The sequence below is a fragment of the Strix uralensis genome, chromosome 18, assembly GCF_047716275.1.
Source record: "Strix uralensis isolate ZFMK-TIS-50842 chromosome 18, bStrUra1, whole genome shotgun sequence".
NCBI lineage: Eukaryota > Metazoa > Chordata > Aves > Strigiformes > Strigidae > Strix > Strix uralensis.
In genome coordinates, this window is record NC_133989.1 from 16,503,595 (window position 1) to 16,521,153 (window position 17,559).

General features: G+C 56.1%; 1 protein-coding gene across 4 annotated transcripts in view; it reads left to right on the forward strand.

Annotated features, from left to right (window-relative positions):
- The first annotated feature begins 17,294 nt into the window (after window positions 1–17,294).
- The window catches only part of DLGAP4 (DLG associated protein 4), a 153,403-nt gene continuing 153,138 nt past the window's right edge, over window positions 17,295–17,559 (forward strand). For 3 of the 4 annotated variants that reach the window (XM_074887890.1, XM_074887891.1, XM_074887893.1), the window contains exon 1: window positions 17,295–17,442. The gene's annotated coding sequence lies outside the window, so the exon portion shown is untranslated. The remainder of the gene's footprint in view (window positions 17,443–17,559) is intronic. The other variant, XM_074887892.1, reaches the window with a different exon arrangement.

Consider the following 17,559-nt stretch of genomic DNA (forward strand, 5'->3'; position numbering starts at 1 on the left):
TGGTGAGGTGAGGACACATCTGCCCAGGCCACAAGCTCCAGCACCCTTGTGGGACTGCACTGCTGGGCTGCCCGGGGCAGGCGCCTTCCCCCAGAGTGCCTGATCTGACGCTCAGACCTCAGTGGCAGTGTGAGATTGCTTCATCCTGCACTCATCTAGCTGCAAGTGCTCATACATCACTGATAAAAAGTTGAGTGAAATGCTGTGGATACATGTCCCTTTTCAGTTTTGGGCTTACTAACGAGGCTGCAGCTCATAGCAGCTTGTCTTGGAGGTCCTCTGATGGAGCTAATCCATCCTGCCCCCATGAGATGCCTTGGTGTGAACTGTAATAGCAGCCCAGTATTAGCCAGTCCAGGGGCTGGAGGGTGGGATGGAGAGAGGCCACTGACCCCCCAGACACTGACCCAGACCCACGCAACCGTCTTCCCCCCAGCCCAGAAGCAAACATCCAGCCAGGGTGTGGTGGTGCCAGGCGAGCCCCGCTGGGTGTGGAGGTGCGGGGAGCTGCCGCTGAAGGACGTGGGGCCATCGCAGTACCTGGGCAAGGGGCGGGCTGGCACCAGCGCTGCGGCTGCCGGGGACCGGAGGAGGGCTGCGTAAATAGGGCACCCCATCTCCCAGCTCCTCTTTGTGGGACAGAGCCGATATAATTAGACAATACGCCCTGTTCTGTGCAGCGCGCCGAGAAAGTCTCCGTGCCGCCACGGCCCCAGGGAGCCTGGCAGCCCTACTTTGGTGGCACCACTTGACCCAGCAAAGGTGAGCCACTTCCAGGCAATGAGCCCTGAGTGGTTTGCTCCCTCCTTCCCTGAGCTGCTCCAGGAAGCACTGCCTGGTCTCCTTGCTAGATGACCGTGTTTCCTCTCCTCTGCTGTGGGGTTTGGTGGCTTTCATGGACCCTGCTGACCTACAAGAGAAGGGTCAGTGAGATGGTGCTGGCAGGAACTGAGCACGGATAATCACCTGTGACTCGGCACACCTGTGGGAAGAAATGACCAAATCCAGTGCCTGCCACAGCAAGACAAGCTGCAGGACACGAGGCTGGCCTCTGCGAGCCAAAGCCCCACAGGCCAAGTGGGGCTGTGGAGGGGTCCCTCCAAGTCAGGCTCTTAACCTCATTAGTGGACATCCCAAACTGTATCTGCCCTGCTCCTGGAGAGCCTTGCCCCTCAAAACATCCATGAAACCATCCTGGGGTAGCTCCAGAAGTGCAGAGACACCTGGTAGCATGTATCTCCCTAGTCCTCCTGCCGACACACAGCTCCCTGCTACCACTGATAGTGTGCCATTTCAGGGGAGAAGAAAAGCCAGGGCCTTCTCTGGCTTGACCTGGTTCACTTCTGCTCAGTGCCACAGCTCTCTAAACATCCTGTGATGTTCTCATGTTGATTGATTAATGACCACACACTGGACACTAAGCCGCCGGCTATTGATTCCTGCCCCAGAGCATTCTGCACATCCCCATGTTGATCAGTTGACCCTCCTGGACTGGTCCTGCCAAAGAAGATGAGCCATAGCTATTTGGGAACTCCTGCTTTGTGGTTCTGATGTCAAAGCCAACAGATCCAGCCATTTTTGCCCCTGCCAGCAGCCAGGAATGTGTTTGGCATCCCCACTCCTCCAGCCACTTCCAGTTCCTCCATGGGGATGGGCTCAGATGAAGCACCCACCAGCTCCATCAGGGTCCCTCTGCCAAGCTCTCATCCAGCTCTGGGGTGGACCTGTGCGTGCTCCCTGCAGAGTTTGCTCTGGGAGCATCCCTCATGGTAACTGCCACAGCCTGATGCAGAAACAGCAAGGTCTCTGTGAAACAAGGCAAATTTCAGAGAAAGAAAAGGAATTTTAATTCCACAAATGCCTGTTTACACTGATCTACTGGTTTACACTGGAGATGTAAAGCTTCTTTAACCTCCTTTTCTCAGAGGGGTGTAAAGGGCTGTTCGTGTACATCCATCTCAGCGCTTGGGTCTTCAGGCTGTTCTCCCTGGGAGTCAGGTCTGGTCTCCCATCTGAGGACAGATCAATTAACTTGCTGGCTCAGAAGTGGCTGCTCAGCCTTGTCGCAGCACCACTGCCCACTCCGGTGGGAGCTGCAGCTCATCACCTCTCCAGATGTGCTACACCCGACTGTGCCTGTGCCTGCCCTGGGCAGGTCTTCGTCCCCCTCCCACCAGAAGACACTTGTCTCAATTCGGTGTCTCGGCGGGGAGAGGAGCAGTGCCATTGCCACCAGTGGTAACAGGCAGTATGGACCAGGTGCCCCTGGCAGCCGTGTGTGTCACTTCCAAGCCAGGGATGACATAACTAGCAGGAGAAAAGAGGAGGGAGAAGTGCAGCTGCTCTGACATTTCCCACCCTGGATAGGGAAGCGACCCCATGAGGGGGTGCCTGGGACCGTGGGGCACATCAGGACCTTCTCCATGAGAACTCACAGCACATTGTGGCCTTCAGGGAACTTGGTGCAAGGAGAAGCCCTGGCTCATCCTGACTGTTGGCCCTGGGCAGTGCCCTGAGCAGCACAGTGGAAGAAGATGTGTCAGTGAGCTGGCCTGGGGATGCAGGCAGGACTGTCCTGCCTCGATGATGGCATAGGAACGTGTCTGAGGGTGGCTGAGGCCCCAGTGTAGGAGGGACATTAGGAACCCCCAGGTTTTCCCTAGCCCCACCAGGCTGTGATAGAGCTGCTGGCAACAGGGAGAGCAGAGCAGGGGTGGGAGTGGGGCTGGATGCTGCTGGTGGCTCCCGTGGTACGTGGCATCTCCTGCTCTTGGCAATGCTGCTGAGGACAGGGCGGGCTGGAGGGAGAGGCATTTTTGGTTAGAAAGCCAAAATGGTGGGAGACCGAGCCATTGCTGTAGCTGGCGAGGACTCACCTCTGCTCTAAGCCCAGCCCAGGCACCCCTTAAAGGAGGTCCCCACTGCTCCACAGCACCCAGGCAGTTGCTGTGTACAGGCCAGCCAGGGAGAGCCCAGGTCCATCCCTCCCCTACCTCTCCCCGATGATCAGAGCAGCTGCTGGCCCAGCGCAAAAGCCCTTGGAGATCCAGCCTGCCTCTCCTCAGGGGAAAAGACTGTCATTTTCTTTGACGTTTTAATTTCAAGTGCCATTCCTGTTCTTTCCCTTCTCTGCAGATGTGACAGAATGGCCTTCTGGTCAGCCTGACACTTCTGTGTAGGGTGGCTCCGTTTGTCCTGTCAGGCAAGGAGGACCAGCCTGAGCAAGGCACTTGTCCCCAGGGAGCCCTCGTGTCCTCTGGCACCTGGACCTCAGCTAGCATTGCTCAGAAAGGGGAATTTCACAAGATCCACAAGGAGGAGGGAGGAGAAAGCCCAAACCTGTGGATTTGTGGAGGTCATCCCAGGTCTGAAGCAGGCTCTGACTCTCCTCTTTTCCCCAGTGATGGGAAAGGCCAAGCCAGGGAATGAGCCAGGGAATCAAACCCAGGCCACCCACACCCTGCTCCAAGAGTAACCGAAGCATCAGAAAAATGAACCTCTGCTGGCAAAGCAGACAAGGGCCTGCTGGAGGCTGGAGACAGGCTCCAGCATGACTCTTTCTGCAAGACCCTGGTCAGCAGGCTGGCCTCTCCTCTCGAGGTGGGAGCACGGGGAGGACAGGGAGACCCCAGCGGGCCTGGGTCCTTTTCTGGACTGGGGCTTGTCATCATTTCCATGAGCTCTTTGTTCTGTGTGCACCATCTTCTCCCCAGCAGAGAAAAGACAGTGTGTAATTTTTCATTGAAATTCACAATTTTTTCTAACTTTTATCTTAATGGGACTGTGAAATCTTGCCTCCTCTAGAAGTCCAAGCAGCTCGAGCAAGAAGTTGCTCCACATTTAACTGGGACAGTGCAGGGAGCTGCAGTTTGGACAGTGGGTACTTTTCTCACAGCTGTTGTGCTGGCATCGCTGTTTAATAGGTGTCTGCAGAAAACATGCTCAAATGTCATAAAAATGTGGCTGAAAGTCCTATTCTCCCTCAGATCATATGTTTATGGGCATAAAGAGCTTTTATAGGTAGATTAACTTCATTAAAACTGAAAGCACTCATTAACACCACTGTAACTCAATCTAATAATACCTTAAGCTGGCCGGGTTCATCTCTGTGATGAAGCTGCTCCTCTGGGGGTGCCTGTACCTGCCTCTGAGGCTTCCCATCCCCTCCCTCTGCCTTCACATCGTACTTGCATTTCTATGCTGGAGGATGCCGGATCAGCGTTCTGCCAGTGAGCTCACTCCGCACCAACGTGGGGAGCACCTGGGGCCACACAGGGTGGGAGACCATTCAAAGCGGGTCTTGCAGATGTCCAGTCCCAGCAGGGTCATACCGGGGGGTGGAGGGCAGGAATATCTCTCCACTTGTGCCCTGAGGATGTGGCTCATGCTTTCGAGCTCTGGCTCTTTGCTCTCTCTCCTATGGAAAGTCTTTGCACGCAGCATGGAGCACTTCTGGAGGTAGCTGAGCTGCTTGGCTTTGTGTTGGTCAGTGGGTTGGGTTTTAGAAGGGGTGTGATGCTGGGGAATGAGAGTCAGCACTAGGATGACTTTTGGGAAGGCCTAAGCTGTAGAGCAGTTCCTGAGGTGGTCCTAGACCCACCTGATCTCCTGTTTGATCTGGGGCAAGTTTCTCATCCAGGAGAGAGGAGCCTCATTCTGTGTGGAACTACATGGGAAACTGGGGCCCTGCTAGAGGCAGCAAGGGTTCAGAAGGGGCTGAGGCCATGTCTGCTGCCCTTCCTTGGCCAGGAGCACTGTCTTGTCTCTGGGCACCGTCAGGAGGAGGTGTTCAGAGCAGTCTCCACACACTCGTCATGGCCATCACCCAAAAAACATAGGCATGGGGCTGCTTCCATCATGCCAGTGGCCACAGGGCTGGGGTGGTCCTCTTGGAGGCACGGCCATGCCCGTCTGCATGCACAAGGACCTCATCGCCTGCGGCTCTCAGGGAGTCTCATCACAGCAAGGATGTGCCACTTGGGGCCTTCCTCTTGGAGACCTTCCCCAGCCAGAGTCAGCTCCCCACCACCAGTGGCCACGCCAGGAAGGAGACAAGAGGGAACCCCAAGAAGTGGCGTGAGCAGCCTGGGGTGCTTGCTGTGCTGCTGCCTCCTGATGCCCAGTACCCCAGTGTGACTGGCCAGTGACGGGAAGGAGGGTCCATGTCCCCCTGAGAGAGCGCAGGTGGCCCCTAGCCCGGTGCCAGGCTGCCCTTCTCTGGCAGAGGCACGAAGATCTGATTTGTCTCCCCTGCCTTCAGCTGGCCCCACTAAGCAGGTTTTAATTTTGTTAAATAAATATGAAGTAATGGCAGCAGGGCTAGGAGCCAAATGGCCTGGGGACATCCTTGAGAGCCAGACGAGCTCTGCAGAAGGGCAAGACTCGCTGCAGGAGCTGTGCAAGCTGGGGATGGTGTCGGGCAGAGTCTCACAGGGCGAGAGGGAGCTGCTGGCAGTGGGGCCGGTGGAGTGGTCCTGGGCTTGCTGGCGTGGAGCAGATGTGGCTCCACGCTGTGGTGTGCTCACAGTGCCTTGCTGCCTTCAGAGCAATTTCTAAATGGCTGCTAAACATCACTGTCAGAAGCACACTCATCTTCCCTTCCTAATTAGTGGATCAGACAGTAATTTGTAATCCTTTTGAATAGGAAGATCTTAGTGTCTAGCCCTGGAGCCTGGGCAGGACACAGGGAATGGCAGCACGGAGCAGAGCTTGCCCCAGCCGGCAAGGCGTCCAGGCAGGGATAAGGCAGAAGGGCTTTCTGCAGGGTCACAGAATCACAGAGAATCGCAGAATTGTCTAGGTTGGAAAAGACCTTGAAGCTCCTCCAGTCCAACCATTAACCTAACATTGACAGTTCCCAACTCCACCAGATCCCTCAGCGCTATGTCGACCCTACTTTTAAACCCCTCCAGGGATGGGGACTCCCCCCCTGCCCTGGGCAGCCCATTCCAACGCCCAACAACCCCTTCTGGAAAGAAATACTTCCTAATATCCAGTCTATACCTTCCCTGGCACAACTTGAGGCCATTCCCTCTTGTCCTATCGCTTATTACTTGGTTAAAGAGACTCATCCCCAGTTCTCTGGGTCCTCTCAGGCTCTGCAAGAATTGCTCTCCCATCTCTTTGGTCCAATGCACCTTCCTCTTCCTTCTCCAGAGTTTTCGCATTTTCATTTCTCTTTGTGATACCAAGTGTAAAACAATCAGTATGGCAGTCCCAGCAGCAGGCTGTGTCACAAGTCAGCTCCTGCTTGTCTCCAGGGTGGTGGCGGTGGCTGGGTGGCATAGCCAGCAGGAGCTGGAGCCCTTCGCAATGCTGGGGAGCCGCTGGGCATGGTCATGCTGGAGTTAGGGTGGGCTGGGGTCAGAGAAGCCCCCCAGGGCAAACCCATCCCAGCGGGTGTGTGGTGTTAGGTGTGCTGGTAAGCATTTGCATTTTCAAGGCTGAGGATAAAATGAGACCTGGGAGCAGAAGGGGGAAAAAAAGCCAACAAGCTGAAAAATAAGATGCAAAGAAGAAGGAATGAGGGCAGGAGAGGCACAGAGGGCAAGGCAGCGAGCAGAGCAAGGAGGAGCAGACCCAGGTTAGATGGGTGGGGAGAGAAGGCCAGCATGGAGATGGGCTGGACTGGTGGCCATCAAGAGCAGCATGCGAAGCAGAAGTTTAGTGTGACAGCCACAGCCTAACCCAAGTGTCAGCATCTCCATGTGGCCCTCGGACAGACCAAGCCATGCTCTAGGGAACAAGGCGAGAGATTGGGGATGGAGGTGGAGGCTTGCAGAGGAGTCACAGCAGCTTCCCTACATGCACGAGAGAGGAGAATGGTCGTGGTGTGGAGTGGGACTGAGCCAGGAGAAGGGCAGCAGGCAGACCTGGAGGCCCAGGGTGACACAGCGGGTAATGAGGCTCATAGGAAGCTCTGGGTTTATTAACAGCAGTGACAGGCAGGATCAGCACTTTGGGCAGATTGAGGGTACCAAGGAGTAGGGGCATGCTGGGAGAGGGTCATGCAGCCCTCACCACGTTATGGATGGCACTGAGCAACTCCTTGCTGCTGGTGTCTTTAGCATCAATTAATCTAGGAAAAGCATATCTGTCCTGTATGCATTAACCTTTATAAATGGCTTAATACGAGGTGCAGCCGCAAAGCGCGGGAAGGGTCGTGGGAGTGGTGTAGACACAGCTCATGTTGTCACGCCGGGCATGAAGAGCCTGGCCCTGGGGGGGGCACAGCCTTGGCCGGGGGAAGGTGCCTGTGGGGCAGGCCGGGGGGACAGAGCCGTCCCAGGTCGCAGAGCAGAGATCTTGATGGAAGGAAACAGCTACAAACAGTGACTTCAAGGAACACCACTTTGCTACTGCATTTCTACAGCCTTTAGAAGCAAGTGTTTAAAATAGCAACGGTGACTCACTGAGCACGCTTTACTCACCAGTTAATGACTGAGCAGAGTTCCAGGGCTCTTAGTGATTCTGGCTTAGATAAACTCAACCTTTCTCCCAGATTCCCATTAACAGAGGAGAGTGGTCTGGGGGATTCAGAGAGGGCAGGTGAGCAGCATGGACAAGGAGGGCATCTTCTTACCCCAGTCCCAGCTCCCCTGATGCTGAGGGTCTGCATCAGAGCCAGAGGTAAAAGGAGAAAGCAAGTGATTTCACAGGATGGCTGGAGAGTCGCACACGTAGAAGCTTCAGAAGCCACATGCTCCGTTTCTGGTGCTCATTCTTGCAACCCCCCACGCAGCTGCACCCCAAGGCAGCCACCCACATGGTGAGAGCCACCCAGCTCCCAGAGGAGCAGGAGGAGGTGTCAGTGGGATGAAAGGGACACTGTGGCTGGTGCAGGGAGCTGGGGAGCCTCAGGAGCTGCACTTACTGTGCTCCCTGGTATGAGTCTGCAGGGGAGAGGCTGCTGTGGGGATGAACAAGAGGTTCCTGAAAGACGAGCTTCAAGCCAGGCCAGGCTACGAGTGGCTTGCAAGGAACAAAGCACGGAACAGGCCCACCATGCAGTGCAGGACCTTTGTGCACTGTCAGAGCCTGGATCCAGAGAGGGACGGGCTCTGGCTTTGCGGGAGAGAGCGTGTCCCACCAACGTGCCCGAGCTCGCTGCCCTGGCCATGCCCCCAGTGAAACATGCCATTTGGTGTGTGCTGACGGCAGGAGGTCCCAGCCTGGCCACAGCCAGGGCTGCTGATGCTGGGTCAGCGGAGTGTGTGGGTCTCTGTCTGCTGACTCCTGGCCCTCTTGCTGCGGCTGAGCTTCCCCCAGCTCTCCCCCCAGCCCGCTACGCTGTGCTACCCAAGCAGTGAATCATGAAGCCAGAGTGAGCAAGTGCTTGCAGGTAATCACAAGGAGCCTGTCATCACTGTCGTGGGCTTCACCCTCCAACCCGCCACGATTGTCACGCTTGCCAAGGAGCGTTTGGTGGCTCCAGGCACTCGCTGGCTGTTTTAGGCAAACCAGAGGCCAAACCACCACAGGGCCTCCCCTCCTGGAGTGGCTCTGGATCAAGCCACTCCACGTGAAGTGACACCAGCATTGGCATTGGTTTAGATAAACCATGGGATCGGTCGGATCAGAACTTGTTCCCTTTGTGTGGTGGCAGCACACACAGGTCTGGCTTGTGCATGGGGACCCTGGGATGGCTGTAGAGACTCCTCTCCTCTGCCAAGCACATGCCGGGCTGGTTGTGAAGCCACTGCAGAAGCAGGATGTGAAGATGAAAGTGAAAGTGATGTTCAAGTGTGTGGGGTGGGGAAGGGACCCGCAGGAAAGGGAGTTGAGCTCTGCCAGCTTTACCGCTAGTGCTGCCTGCACTGCCCAGCTGCATCCCATGGGGGTGGCGGGGGGCTGGAGGCTGCTGGCGTTCCTGGGCTGAGGTGGGATGCCCACCCTGGCAGGCAGGCAGGCCACCCACACTGCTCTGTTCGGCCTGCCATGTTCAGACCACGCCTTGTCTGCAATTAAATGTGTCCCTGCTGGCACTGAGACCAAGAGGCAAGGAAAAACCTCTGTATCTGAGAAGAGACTTTCTTGTGCTCGCTGCATCTGAACTGCCTCCTGGGACAGTTCCTGCCTGCGTTTGTCCCAAACCATGCCCTGACCCAGCCAAGGGTCAGGAGGGGTCAGGGTTTGGTCCCTGGGGCTGGGGAGGTTTCCTGGAGGTTGGGGCTGGAGGCCAGACCCAGGGCTGCCCAGGGCAGAGCTAGCTGGAGGGGTGATGCCTGCCACGCTTGCAGTGCAGGGAAGGGGCTCATCCTCCATCCTAACGTGGCATGTCCTGGTTCATGCGGACCAGAGAAACCCCTCAGTCAGAGGGACTGTCAAGAGGGAACAGTGGGAGGTTTCTGAGGGCTTCACAGGCTCCTGTAAGCCTGGAGCAGGGACCTGAGCAGCACCTGGAGAGTGGCTCGAGAGGGGCTGCTGCCAGCAGGCTCAGCCCGGCATGGACAGGGGGTGCCCAGGTAGCCAGGCTCAGCGCGGCAGCCCTGGCACCTGCACTGCCGGTGGATGAGGCGTTCCTGCAAATCCATCTTCCAAACTGCTTCTGACAAAACCATGGGTTTTGAGCTACTTGTTTTGCTGTAACAGGGTAGTTCATGGCTGCCCCATAATCTCACTGGACTGTGAGGTGTTGTCTCCTCTGGGCACTGAGACCTGCCAGGGTTGGCCCCAGTGCTTGGTGGGGTGGGGGGACATGCAGCAGGGCCCTGTATGTCCCCAGCTCAGCCCTGGCCCCGGACATCTGGGGGTCCCAGGCCCCCAGGAAGGGCAGGCTGCCTGGGGGCAGCTCTGTGTGCATGTGATGGACAGGGAGAATTCATTTTTAAATTATTTTTTCCTATCCCTTTTTCTCCCTAAATTACCAAATCTGGGGCAGAGAGCTGGCTGTTTGCATTTGTCACACATACACATAATGTTACATCTATACATTATCTTGACATCAAAGGGAAAGTGTGACGTTTCTTTGGCTGTGCAGGCAAGAAAGGACACTGCCTGCTTTTGGGAGAGAAGAGGTTATTATCAAAGGGTTACAGACAGCTCCTGGAAAGGAGAATGAGAATAAGGACGGAGAGCACAGAACGAGGAGCAACAGTGAGGTACTGCAAAAACAAATCTTCTCCTGGTCTTTTCATCTTCCCTCTTTATTAAAGCAGGGCAAGAACGATCCTCTCATGGCATGGACTTAGTTATTATTTTAAGGAAAAAGAATCTGCAGATGTGATAGCTGGAGGGAGTTGGGGGATTTTGTTTGGGAAGGAGACTAAAGGAAACCTATCCGCATACAAAGCTTTACTGCAGCAAGGCTCAAGGTTAAGCCAACACAGCTGCCTTACCCCAGCCAGGTGGGTGCTGAGCTCTCTGGGGTGGGGATGCCTGTGCCACGGTCTCAGCTACCTGAGGAGTTCAGCACCTCACCCCCATGGAGCCCAAGCACCCGAGCACTTGGAAGGCTCATTTCCCAAAATGCCACGTGAGCTTGGGAAGCTGGTGAGCCTTTGGCACCCAGGTCAAAACAAGCTTGGGCCAAGAGAAGGTGTAAGAGAACCTGGCTGAGCACTGGCCTGTCTCTGCCCCAGCTCCTGGGGACGGGCAGCCCCATGGGAGCCCCTCTCCCCTGGAATCCTTCAGCGTTTCCAGCCCGCTGTCCCTCAGCTCTGCCACTTGCCCTTCCTTCCTCCCTCTGAGCAGGGCAGGGTTGCGAGCTGCCAGCAACCTTCCCCATGTCCCATGCCCGTGGGAGTGAATGACCAGCTCGTCGCCATGCACGTCCCGGCAGTGCCCGCGACTGGCAGCTGAACCCCCTCCTTGCGTGGCGTTGTCCTCACTGGGGCCAGCTGGGCAGCCCCGCTGAGCCAGCTGAGCTGCTATCAGGCAGCTGGGCAGCCAGGAGGAGCCTGCCCTGCCTCCAGCCTCCCAGCTGCTGCCCAGGCAGCCCCCACAATTCGCCAGATGACAGCTTGCCTTCCACCCCGAGGGGTCTCCCAGCCACCAGGCTCCTGGGGCTTTCCGTCGGTGCAAGGTCGGATGCTCCCAAGGGCTGTTGTCCCTGTGGTGGGGAGCTGCAGACAATGTCTTCTGCTGAGCTACCTCCTTTCTACTCCGTCTCTCTCCTTGCACCAGGGAAGAAGCACAGTGGGACAGTGGTGATAATGCCACCCAGCCAGATTGCTTCCTAAAGGACCCCCCATCCAGCCCTTGCTCTCCCCTGAAGCTCTTCACACCAGAGCAGCATGGCCGAGCTCCCCTCTCTGCTGCACACACACCACGGGAATTCAAACAAACCTGTCTCAGGGCTTTACTGCAATGAAACTGGTTATGAAAAACAGGGGGGAGTAAAACTTCCAAGCCTGAGACTGGTGATAAATCCTGCTGGGGAGTTTCCGCAGGGAGTCGGTGCTGGAGGGTCCTTGTGGAGGTGACTCGTCCCAGCGCGGGGAGCCGCAGGCTCGGTGCCTCCAGCCACACTCCGGAGCTGGCGGAGCTGGTGCAGATTTGCTCACAACTGAAGAGCAGCAAACCGAAGGGGCTGGATGTTCATGTCATCTCTCCCACTGAAGGTTTCTTGTCTGTCTCAGGGGAAGCCTGGAAGGCAAAAAGGCTCCCACTGTCCTCTGAGCGGCCAAGGTCACCTCTGGGAGCCAATGCAGATGCCACCTGCCACACGGCTTATGCCCACAGCACCGTGGGGTAATTAGCTGGAAAGACGGTCAACAGCACGGGAAATGGGCAAGGAAAGGAAGGAGACAGCAGAGCCATGCCCAGATCAGGGTGTGAGGAGGATGCTGTTCTCTCCAGAGGTGCCTTTTCATGCTTAGGTCTTCAGCCCCTGGAGTGGTTGGGGAGACATGTGCGGGCATGTGTGGGGTGAGGGGGGGAGCTCGGGCTGCGCTGGCTACCAAATCTGTCTTGGTTCTGCATCGGGGCACTGCAGGCTCCCCACGGTGCCTCTGCAGTGCCCCCAGACATCCTTCCCTGGCCCTCCACGGACAGATTGTGTTTGTTTCAGCTCAGCGCGCTCATTAGATTAAAGTGGAAGAGTCGATCTGATCAAACTTGGAAACACAAAAATAAACGTGCTGGGTTCAGCAGATGGAGGGAACAGCCTGGCAAGTCGGGCAAGCGATGGCAGCGCCCCACAGCAAGCGTTCGCAGCAGCTGCTTCGCAGGAGCCCTCGGGCACACCTTCCCCACGCCGCGGGGTGAGGTGCTCCCCCCCCACAGTGCAGCACGGTGGAGATGCCGTGGGGATGCCGGCCGTGGCCCTGGGGGGGCTGTGGGCGATGGGGTGTGCACTGGGAGCCAGATCCACACCCCGTGCACCCACGTGCTTTTTCCCTCCAGCACTCCCAGCCGAGCATCGCATGGGGCTGTGGCTCAGGTCCGTGTTTTCTCCCTTTTGCTGCCCTACTGCTTTGCTTCCCCCAAACATCCCTGGCAGTGAGCCCAGAACTGCGCCTGCTGCCTCCAGACAACCTGGGGTGGGGGTCCCAAGACTCCCCCCACTCTCACTAACATTTACTGGGGCCAAGGATTTGCTGTGTGCTTCTGTCATAAACCTCAGCAGCGTGAATGGTTGTTCCTCATCTCGAGGAGAGTGCTGGGAACAGAGGTGAATGAGCCTGTGCACTACAGTACAGCTGCCAGATGAACGTTTTATGGGGTATTTACTTTGCTGTGATGCTGTAGTACCTCTGGAGTTCAAGTGCTGCTAAAATACATCTCCCCTGACCTTTCCAGCTCGTTAACACCCAAAGCCTGTGAAGGGGGCAGCAGTGCCTCTCCTCTGGGGACCTTACATCCTCTGTGCTAATAGAGAAAGCCCCCTCCAGCTTTCTCAGGAGACCCTTGCCCTCGAGCCCTGCTCTTGTCCTTCAGGGGGGGGCTGTGTCCTCCAGGTTGGTGGCACTGAGAGCCCTCCCCGAAGTTTCCTAACCACCATCCATCCCCTCCAGCACTGAGGGAGGGACTCTGCAGTCGATGTTTCAGCCAGCAGAAGGGGAGCTGCTTCTGCTGGAGACATCTCCAATCTGTCTCTGCCGGGGGATTCCCACACATTGCTGTCTGCTCCTCCAATTTTGGAGTCATTTTGCCCCTTAGGTTTGGAGCCGCCTGGCCCCCGGGGCTCCTCCCAGCCTGGCAAGGGCTCTTTGTGCCTTGAACCTGCTCCTTAGTTAAATTTCTAATGGGTTTCTAATGGGTCCCTGGTCTGTGGGGGCTCCCACTGCCCTGGGACTGGGGGTAATGGTTGTATCTCCTGCTCAATGGGAGAGCTGCCCAGGAGGTTGCTCAGACCCCAGCACCAGTGTCCTCGAGCACAGGTCCTGCTGTATTTGTGCACTAGGGGACTGGACTCTGGCACTAATATTCCAGCATGGATTCTAAAAGTCCTCTGTGGGTGGTTTCAGTGATCCTGGCCGTAGTGATCCCAGCAGCTCTCCTAGATGTCTGGATCCTGGCCTGGTGGTTCTCTGTTGTGTGCATCTTGCTGCTCAGAGTGTGCTGATGATGAACCAGAGTGTTTCTTCAGGGAACAAGGTTGCACAGACCAAGTACCATCTTACCGAGAGTCCCCATCTCTCTGAGATGAATGCTTTTGGGGCTCCTCTGGCTTCTAGTCTGCTTGTGTGCTGGATGAAGTGCCTAAGACTTCGGGCTTTGGGAGATACAAGTTCTATCCCTGGGTCTTCTCTCAGCTCCCTGTGATCTCTTTGGCAAGTCATTACCCCTCTGTGTCTCGTGTTACCTAGTTGCAAGGCAGATGTAGGGCTCATGAGATGTACTGGGAAGGTCTTTCTCCTGGTGTCGTGCAGTGATAGGACCTGCAACTTGGTGGAGCATTTACATCAGGGGCAATACAACCCCGCTCTGTGTGTGGGGACAACCCTGGGCCAGCCTCATGCCACTGTCCTCAGCCCACTGGGAAATGATGGGGCTGGGATGAATCTTTCTGCTTGCACCTCCTCCTACTGGAAAATGCTTCTGTGTTTGCTTCAGGGTCTTGTGAATATGTGGGGTTGTCCAGGACACTGAAGCAAATTGTTTTTTAAAGAAAATCAGTCAGGGCAGTCCTGTGCTTTGCTTTGTAGCAGGTGACCTGCTTGGGATGTCACATCTGCTTTCTCAGTCCCAACTGAATTTTAGATTGGGCAGAGAATGACTTGGGAGGCGGCTGGGACGGGAAGGCTCGTTAGTGTTCAGGGCTGAGGGAACAAGAATTGAAACCTGTTGGAGATTGCCTTGGTCCTGAAGAAAAAGGAAGCAGAGTGGGGAGACTGGTCCCTGGGCTGTGCTGGGAGGGTGTGGGGGTGGTGTGGAGGTGGCCTGATGCCAGGGAAGGTGGTACAGCAGTTTGTGCTTTCTGGTGGTCCCAGGGTCAAGTAACTGCAGTGGTGATGCAAGGATGCGGAAAGTCACGGGGGAAGGATGTTGGGGGTGATGGGGCTGTGACCTCCCCCATTTGTCCTTACCATGGTGGGCAGAGGATGCTGCTCTTTGACAAGCTGACCACTTCTCAGTCTGCCTGTGCAGCCGACGTTGGGCAGAGTCTCATCTTGGCTCCTCCACTCTCCCTGCGCCATGGATGGGACTTATCCTGGGGCTCTCAATCAGTCTGCCTGGTGGTCACAGCCCCCTGTCTTTGCAGGGGTGGCCTGTGGCTGCTTGGCACCCGGTGCAAAGAGAGGAGTTTTGAACCCTTCTATCTCATGAACTCGATTTATTTTTTTTCTACCCAAATGTCTTTTCCCCCCCTTGCCAAGAAAGCTGTCTGATCAGCAGCAATTAACAAAGCAAACTGCAGTAATGACCTTTATAGTGTGTTCTGTGCAGTCTCTCCGAATGCCCTCAAGAATGCGCCAGATGTTTGGGGATTTCTGCTCTGCAGAGATAAGGCCAGGGCATGGCAAAGTGCAGCAGAAGATGCACAGGAGGGGCTGAGCAGTAATGGTCACTGTTGAACTTCACCCAGGGCAGACCTCCACGTGCACAGCCTTTGCACACAGTGATCCTAATGCTGGTCAGCAGACCAGGCGTGGGCTGTGGGACCAGCATCAGGGTCTCCCACCAAGACTGGGAAACTTGGAGCTCAGCAGCTGACTGTGCCTTTTCAACTGCAATAGGTCCTGCAAGCCCCCAGGGCTGCCCAAGCTCTTTCCATGGTTTGATCTCAGCTCTTCTTGTCTTGCTGCTGTTCAACAGCACATCCAGGAAAATGCTGGACTCGGGTACTGCTTTCCCATCCATCATCAATGATTCTCTTTTCATTTGCTTTTTGGGCTTCACCTTTATAATCCAGCTGTCTCCTGCCTTACAAATGTTCTTTTCTCAATTATTTACACCAAGCTGCAGGGCTGTCTCCATTCACCTCAGAAGCATGATGAAAGTGTGCACTCAGCCAGGGCTTTGCCAGCTGAGTGCATGAGAACCTGCACCAGGAGCTGCCCCCCGCGTTGTCAGTCCCCACTTACCGCCAAACACATTGCACTGGCATGAGGGGTGGCTCCAGCCTGTGCTTCCACCACTGCCCACATCCCAGGGGGCTTCTGCCCACCGGTCACACGGGTCCTCCAGGTGCAAATGTAGTGTGGGAGCGGATTGCTCTCCTCAGCCTTCATCAGAGGATGCAGGTCAACACTTCTTATTCTGTCAGTCTCCCCTGGTGCTTCTGTGGGGATTATCTCTAAAGGGACATGAGGAAGAAAAGGTGCCTGGCTTTCTCGGAGGAGCAACTTGGAGAGCTCTTGTCCCATCCATAGGGTTGGGGTTGGAGATCACCCAGGTGGTGGTGGCTCTCTGTCAATGCCTCTGAAAGAGAAGCAGACCTCTGCAGAGTTCATGTTGCCTCTGGCCCCACATTCAGGAGGCAGAAGAAGGACTTCCCAGAGGAGGGAATCCAGTGTCAGTTTGGAGCTGAAGTGCAGCTGGAGCTGGGAGGTGCCAGATTCCCTTACTGGAAGGAGGGACTATGGGGAGAGATCCCGCCCTGCTCAAAGGTCTCCTGGTGAGGACTGTGCTGTCCTTGTTCCCACTTGGGATTTCAGGCCCCTGATATGATATATGAGCTTTTGGAGTGATCTTCTGTGTCCTATGCCCTGCCTTTAGTGCTCCCCATCTCCTGCACTGAGGGGGCTGCAGTCAGGGAAAGACAGGTCATGTTTGAAGGAATGTGCTGAGCTGTTCTCAGGTGCCGGGGCATGCCACAGCCAGCTCTGCTCTGCTGCTTCCCAGACTAGGGACCAGCTCAGACCATTCCTGCACCAAGACTGCTTTATCCCCACTTCTTAATGCTCTTATCTTGAAGGGTCCCCTCAGATTAAAGCCCAGGCAGTCAGTTCCCTCCCTGGATTTATTGCAATGCAGTTTTCTTCCTCTAATCTGATCAGAGTGTAAGCTGCTCTTTTCAAAGTGCATGGGGAGGACAGATGTGCACGTCACTGGGGCGGCGAGTCAAGCTGACTGAAAGCAGCGGGAAGATGTCCTGTTCTTTAGCTTGGTGGCACATCTGACTGTTTTCATGGCTTGAACCCCATTTCTCCTCTGAGCCTCTGAGAGCAGCTGTGTGATGTCCCAAGTACACCAACAGTCATAAGGTGAAAGGTTTCCTTTGGGACAGGGTGAGTTGCTCACTATGCTGGAGTCTGTTGACCTTCCTGGACACCCTCATCAAGCTGGATCTCTGACAGCCATGGAGACCCTGGAGTCAGGGGAACAGTGCTGTCCATTTCAACAGGACCCCAGCAGGGGTTCAGGTGACATCTGAGGATTTGAGCTCAGCAGTGTGACCGCCACCCATTCACGGTGGACTGCTTGTTCCTGATGAGCTCATGAGTCCATGGCCATGCTTGGAGAAGGGCTGGAGAAGCCAGGGATGGACTTGTATCCCTGCCGAGTTCCTTCTTTGCCTCCGCCTCTTGCTCTGCTGAGGGTCTGGGGACCTGAGACCACTCCTCTCTGCGTGGCTGGCTCCCTGCGAGGACTGTCCCTGTTCTTCTGATGGGTGCCCTGTGGGTCAGCCCCACTCTGTGTTCCCAGGGAAGGCACATGGGGAACCAGGAGGGCTGGTGGAGAGGAGTGCCTGTGGGAGATGCTGGGTATGGGTGTGCTCTGAACCTGACAGGTGCTGTCTGAGTACTTTTCAGCAGGAGCATCTCTGTGGATCCCTCCCTCACTGGGTGGGCCTGAAGGGACCTGGAGAGGGGGAAGACTGGAGGAAGATGACTCTTTTGTGACGGGGAAGGGACCGTGGTTAATCCATGCCTCCCTGGACTCACATTTGTCTTTACCCTCCTCAGCCCAAGGAGCCTGGTGATCACGGTCACAGAGCTGCCGCCTGGCTCTGCCCACCCCACAGCCAACGCATGGACCACCAACATCCTCCAGCTTGTGAATGACAGCAGCATCCTGGCAGAAGAAGTCACCTCGGAGAGCAGCGTCTGGACTGTGAGTGCTCCGGGCACCGCGGGCAGGGCAGGGCCTGAGGCAGGAGCCCTGCAGGGTCATGGTCCTGCTCTGTGGGGTTTCCCTGGGGCAAAAGGCAAGAGAGCCTGTGGGTGTTGG